Source organism: Spinacia oleracea, chromosome 2 (genome assembly GCF_020520425.1).
Source record: "Spinacia oleracea cultivar Varoflay chromosome 2, BTI_SOV_V1, whole genome shotgun sequence".
Taxonomy (NCBI): domain Eukaryota; kingdom Viridiplantae; phylum Streptophyta; class Magnoliopsida; order Caryophyllales; family Amaranthaceae; genus Spinacia; species Spinacia oleracea.
The window spans coordinates 64,030,691-64,037,424 of NC_079488.1; the positions used below are offsets into that span (position 1 = coordinate 64,030,691).

The following is a 6,734-nucleotide window of genomic DNA, read 5'->3' on the forward strand; positions in this document are numbered from 1 at the left end:
TTTGCCACACTCATAGCTAGGTGTGTGATCATGCCTCATAACACAATGGGACGGGTGGATGACTGCTTCCCGAGAGCCTGAAAATGTAGGGCCATGTGGTGGGCTACATTGATCTTGTAAGAATTAGCTCCCCTGTACACCCAACTTCCCAAAATCATCAACTCAGTACTTCAGACATTATTAGGCTCAAATCTCCCAAAGAAAGTCAACCCCAAGAACCGTTGGTCTACCCTAAGCAAGGGGTGTTGGAAGGAAGTGGCATGGAGATGTTGCACATCCTCTTTTATCTCCCCTGTTAAAGCGGTCCACAATTCCAAAACATTGTAGGGAGCGGGGGGTTCCTTAGGTCTGCCTACATTCATACCATACACTCGGGCAAAATCTCTCATAGACATGCGGTAATTCTGATTGAACATTCGGAAAGATACATGCGTAATTTCACTACCACACCCCTTTTCTACATTGAAACTACTCAAACATTCAAGGGTGAGATGTGCATAGGTTTTTCTACCACAAATATCATACATTCTACCTATACCAGCATGTTGAAATAGTTTTTTCAATTCTTTATCAATCCCTAACTTGTTCAGACTTTCCTTATGTAACCAACGAGTGGGATGGATGGGTTTACCTTTGAGTAGCTTAAACCGGCGTTGTTGATCGTAGGACTCGAACACCACATCCGGGTAAGTTGTGTCTTGCTCAAGTTGCACTTCGGGAGGCGGTGAAGGTGCCCTACTCGTACTTGCCTCTGCCCTTGCCCTTTTAGTTTGTGCCATTGATGAGTTTTCAAGATTTTGGGTGAAATTCCTCTTTCAAAAATCTGAGTGAAATATGAAAATTTGATAGCAATAGATGAAAGAGGAAGGAATGAGGATGATTTTGATGTAAGAATTTTGCGATTTGGTGGAGTAATGAAGGTGGTATGAGGATTTGAAGGGTTAGGGTTTTGAGGTTTAATGGGGTTTGGGGAAAAGAATTTGAGGAAGAAGATGAGATGTGAGTATGAAGTTCGCCGAGCCCTGCTGCTGTTCCTCTTCTGATTCGATGATTTTCCCGAAAACCGGCCGGTTTTCACAAACCTGCCGGTTTTCGGGAAAAGGGAATTCTTCTCCTCTGCTCGAAACCGGCCGGTTTCGCGAAAACTTCCCCCCAGGTTTTCGCTGAAACTTGACCTTGGCTGACTCCAAAATTTCCGAAAACCGGCCGGCCAGGTTCTCACAAACCTGCCGGTTTTCGGAATTTCTCCAAGTTCCTGATCTTTGCGAAACTGGCAGGTTTACGAAATCCTGCCACCCCGGTTTTCGCTATTTTTCTCTTCTTTTCCTTCAAAATCTCCTTGGACGTTGATTTCTTGCTGTGCTTACGGAACCGGCAGGTTTTGGTAAAACCGGCCGGTTTTCGCTAAAAATTTTCACTTATGACCACAATCACCCAAAAATTTATAAGGCATGAATAAAGTTCCAAGCTCGAAACCGGCAGGTTCACACGAACCGGCCGGTTTTCCTTGCCTTTTAATACGACCATAATCCTCCAAATTGCTCACACTTGGTATTGTAATCTGCACATTACTCAAACGACCAATTGGTAAAATTCCACTCTCCTCACCTCTCTAAAGCTATAGAACCTAAACTAAGAACACAAGTAAGCAGTAATAAACAAAATTAAAGGACATAAACTAAAATTCAAACCAAAGTAAGCAATAAAATACGGCTTGCCTCCCGCAAAGCGCTGGTTTATTTCTAGGTCCCGCTCGACCTTGTTACCTCGAATATGCATCTCATGGGGCGGAGGGATTGAGGTGATGAACCTCAACCACTCCTACAGTAGCCCCATCATGGTACAACTTCAGACATTGCCCGTTAACTTTGAATCGCTCCCCATTATTGTTTTCTACTTCAACTGACCCAAACTTGCTTACCATAGTCACGGTGAACGGCCCAGACCACCTAGATTTAAGTTTTCCAGGAAATAACTTAAGCCTAGAGTTGAAAAGTAGAACCTTGTCGCCCACCGCGAACTCTCTATGCAGAATGTGATTGTCGTGCCACCTCTTGGTTTTTTCCTTATAAATCCGGGCACTATCATATGCTTGTAATCGGAATTCATCGAGCTCACCCAATTGAAGTAACCGCTTCTCACCGGCTAGCTTTGCATCCATGTTGAGCTGTTTGATTGCCCAATAAGCCTTGTACTCCATTTCTACTGGTAAGTGACATGCCTTGCCATACACCAACCGATACGGGGAGGTACCAATAGATGTCTTAAAGGCGGTTCTGTATGCCCATAGAGTATCATCCAGCTTATCGCTCCAATCGTTCCTAGACTTCGCCACCACCTTCTCAAGGATAGATTTGATCTCCCGGTTGGAGACCTCAACTTGACCACTCGTCTGAGGGTGGTAGGCTAGCCCGGTGCGATGATAAACCCCATACTTGCGTAGGAGCGCATCCAGATGCTTCTCATGGAAGTGTGACCCTCCATCACTAATCAAAGCGCGGAACCCCAAATCTAGGGAAAATGATTTTCTTGAACAGGGAAATGATAGTCTTAGCATCGTTAGTAGGTGAGGCAACGGCTTCCACCCACTTGGACACATAATCTACAGCAACAAGGATATACAAGTTACCCTTGGACGATGGGAATGGTCCCATGTAATCAATTCCCCATACATCGAAAACTTCAACCTCAAGGACCCCGTTCTGTGGCATCTCATACCTCCTCGAAATAGTGCCGGCCCTCTGGCACGCATCACAAGCCATAATAAAAGCCTGTGCATCCTTGAACATAGTAGGCCAGTAAAAACCACATTGTGACAGCTTAACGTTTGTTTTAGACGGTCCATGGTGACCACCATAAGGTGAAGAATGACACCTACTGATAATACCTTGGACTTCCCATTCCGGAATACAACGCTTGTACAACCCTTCTGCAGTCTCGCGAAACAAATAAGGGTCATCCCAAAAATAGAACCGAACATCATGTAGGAATTTCTTCTTCTGTTGATATGTAAGATCGGCCGGAAGAATACCCCCCATAATGTAGTTAGCAAAATCTGCGAACCATGGTGACTGACTGGCAAGTGCAAGTAAATGATCATCCGGAAATGAATCATCAATCGGTGTAGATCCCTTACCATCGTCATACCTCAATCTAGACAAGTGATCTGCAACCACATTCTCAGCCCCTTTCTTGTCGCGGATCTCTAGATCAAACTCCTGTAGCAGTAGTATCCATCGAATAAGCCTAGGCTTGGCTTCCTTCTTAGAGAGCAGATACTTAAGGGCCGCATGGTCAGTATAGACTATCACCTTGGATCCAATCAGATAGGTGCGGAATTTATCCAAGGCATAGACTATGGCTAGAAGCTCCTTCTCAGTAGTAGCATAATTAACTTGAGCTTCATCTAAGGTCTTACTTGCATAATAGATGGCATGTAAAACCTTCTCCTTTCTCTGACCCAAAACTGCCCCAACTGCATAATCACTTGCATCACACATTATCTCGAACGGAAGATCCCATTCGGGAGAACGAATGATGGGAGCCGAAATCAGTGCCTGTTTGATCCTGTCAAAAGCCTCGAGACAAGCATCAGTAAACACAAACGGGGCATCCTTGGGGAGGAGCTGGGTAGGTGGTTTAACAATTTTAGAAAAATCCTTGATAAAGCGGCGATAAAACCCCGCATGACCAAGAAAACTTCTAACACCCTTCACATTAACTGGAGGGGGTAATTGTTCAATCACTTGGACCTTAGCTCGATCCACCTGAATTCCCTTATCAAATATCAAATGACCCAAAACCACCCCTTCAGTAACCATGAAATGACACTTTTCCCAGTTCAAGACTAAATTACACTCTTCACATCTTTTCAAGACTTTAGTCAGATTTAGCAAGCAAGAATTAAAAGAAGTACCATACACGCTAAAATCATCCATAAACACTTCCATAATAGACTCAATAAAATCAGAAAAGATACTCATCATGCAACGTTGGAAAGTAGCGGGTGCATTACACAGACCAAAAGGCATCCTACGATATGCAAAGGTACCATAGGGACAGGTGAAGGTGGTCTTTTCCTGGTCGTCTGGATGTATGGGAATTTGAAAGAAACCAGAATAGCCATCCAGGTAACAGAAAAACTTGTGACAGGCCAGCCTTTCTAACATTTGATCAATGAAGGGAAGGGGAAAATGGTCCTTTTTAGTAGCAAAATTAAGACGCCTATAATCAATGCACATGCGCCAACCTGTGACTACCCTAGTTGGTATCAACTCATTTTTTCATTTCTCACCACAGTTGTCCCCCCCTTTCTTAGGCACTACCTGAACAGGACTCACCCACTTAGAATCAGACATAGCATATACAATACCCGCATCAAGCAATTTCATAACTTCATCTTTCACAACATCTTGCATGACAGGGTTCAAACGACGCTGGGGTTGGATGCATGGTTTATGATTTTCATCTAGATGTATCCTATGCATACAAAAGTCAGGGCTAATACCCTTTAAATCATCAATACTGTACCAAATGGCCTTTTTGTGCCTTTTCAACACAATAAGAAGTTGGGATAACTGGTCTGCATCAAGTGCAGTACTGACGATCACAGGGAAAAGTTGTTCATCATCTAAAAACGCATATTTAAGGTTAGCAGGAAGAGGCTTAAGTTCGGGTTTCTTTACCTCCTTAACAGGACAAACCGGCCGAACTAACCTCTTCAATTTGGTGCTCTCCGGCTCAGATTCTCCACCATTAAGAGCCAACTCCAGAGAATCCACTTCAGCACTCCAAGAACTGCTATCACCTGCAGAAGACTCACAACAAAGCACTGCCTCCAAGGGATCTCTTTCGAGAACTTGGGAGATGTTATCACGAGTAATAAAATCAACTACATCTATACGATAGCATTGTTCTTCCTCTAGCATGGGACTTTTTAAGGCACTATTCAGATTAAAAGTCACCTTATCATCCCCAACAGACAAAGTCAATTTCCCACTTTTAACATCAATGACCGCCCCCGCCGTGTGAAGGAAGGGTCTACCTAAGATTATGGGAATTTGAGAATCCTCTTGCATGTCTAGTACCACAAATTCTACAGGTATATAGAATTTACCTACTCTAACAGGGACGTCCTCTAAAACACCTAAGGGATATTTGACAGAACGGTCGGCCATTTGTAGAGTGATATTGGTAACCTTAAGCTCACCCATATTCAGTTTAGTACAAACAGACAAAGGCATGACAGACACACTAGCACCTAAATCACATAAAGCTTTATCAATAAATACGGTGCCAATGTTACATGGGATGGAAAAACTCCCGGGGTTTTTAAGTTTAGGTGGAGACTTGTTTTGCAAATAAGCATTAAATTCCTCAGTGAAAGCTACAGTCTCTACCTCACAAAAAGCACGTTTCCTGGTCAAAATATCTTTCATGAATTTAGCATAAGCAGGAACCTGTAAAATTAATTCAGTAAAAGGAACCGTTACCTGCAAATTTTTGACCACTTCCAAGAATCTGCCAAACTGCTTATCTAGCTTATTCTTGAGTTGCCGGTTTGGGAAGGGGAGTGCAATAGGTGGTACTTGAATATCTGTCCCCTTCTTAACCTCAGTTGTAGCCTCATTCTCATTGACTACCTTTTCAGCTTCCTTACCATCCATAACTATCTTTGGGATTTCCTCACTGACCAGACCACTAGCAGGCACCCCAGAATCAACCTCAACCGGCATAGAAGGACCATCATAATCCCTACCACTCCTCAATGTAATTGCATTAGCAGTCTCCCTATTTTCGGGCTGTGAAGGAAATTGGCATGGTGGCCTCCCTGCAATAGTAGTAGCCATCTGTGCCAACTGTGTATCAATAATCTTGTTGTGAGCAGTAAGAGCATCGATCTTTGCATCCTTTTCACTTAGAGATTTTTGCATTTGTAGCATCATGTTTCTCATCTCTACTAGCATAGGGTCAGGCTGTGTGGCTTGAGGTTGTGGTGGTGGAGGTGATGTGTGTTGTCTAGGGAACCCAGGTGGTCCACTAGACTGTTGGTTGTAGTTGTTCCGTGGTTGGTAGGATTGTTGATGTGGGGGTTGGTATGGCTGTTGTGGTGGATGTTGAACTTGGTGAGGGTTCTGGATATTATTGCTCCTGTAGGATAGTAGAGGGTTGTTTTTGTAACCCTCGTTGTAAGAGTTGGAGAATGGGTTATTTTGTTTGTAGGATTGAAATGTGTTACACTGTTCAATAGAGCTCCTACATTCCGGTGCATAATGACCAGACATTCCACAACTTTCACAAACAGTAGCAGGTTGGGCACTCATAGCAGCTACACTAGCAGGTTGGGCAGATTGAGTATTTGCTGCTTGCATATTATCAAACTTATAGTGTAAAGCAGTCAATTGGGCAGTTAATTGTTCAATAGAATTTAAATCATGCTTACCACCCCTATTAGATAGACCTCTAGGATTTCCATACTGGGCATTGTGAATGGCTATCTCCTCAATCACCTCCATAGCTCTAGGCACCTCAAGTTGCATGAACCTCCCACTGGCAGCCGAATCTAACAGACATCTAGACTCATTGCCCAGACCATTATAAAACTGCTGAATCAAGAACCAATCTTCCAAACCATGGTGCGGGCACTCTCTTTGCAAATCCTTGAATCTCTCCCACACCTCGAACAAACTCTCATGTGCTTGTTGTGAGATACCTAATATCTGACCCCTTAGACG

The 6,734-nt window shown here is 43.6% G+C and overlaps 1 non-coding gene across 1 annotated transcript; it reads left to right on the top strand.

The window, feature by feature from the left end:
• Positions 1-6,627: 6,627 nt before the first annotated feature.
• LOC130468254 (small nucleolar RNA R71) lies at positions 6,628-6,734 on the top strand. The gene has a single exon (XR_008928671.1). It is a non-coding gene; the product is annotated as a small nucleolar RNA R71 (small nucleolar RNA).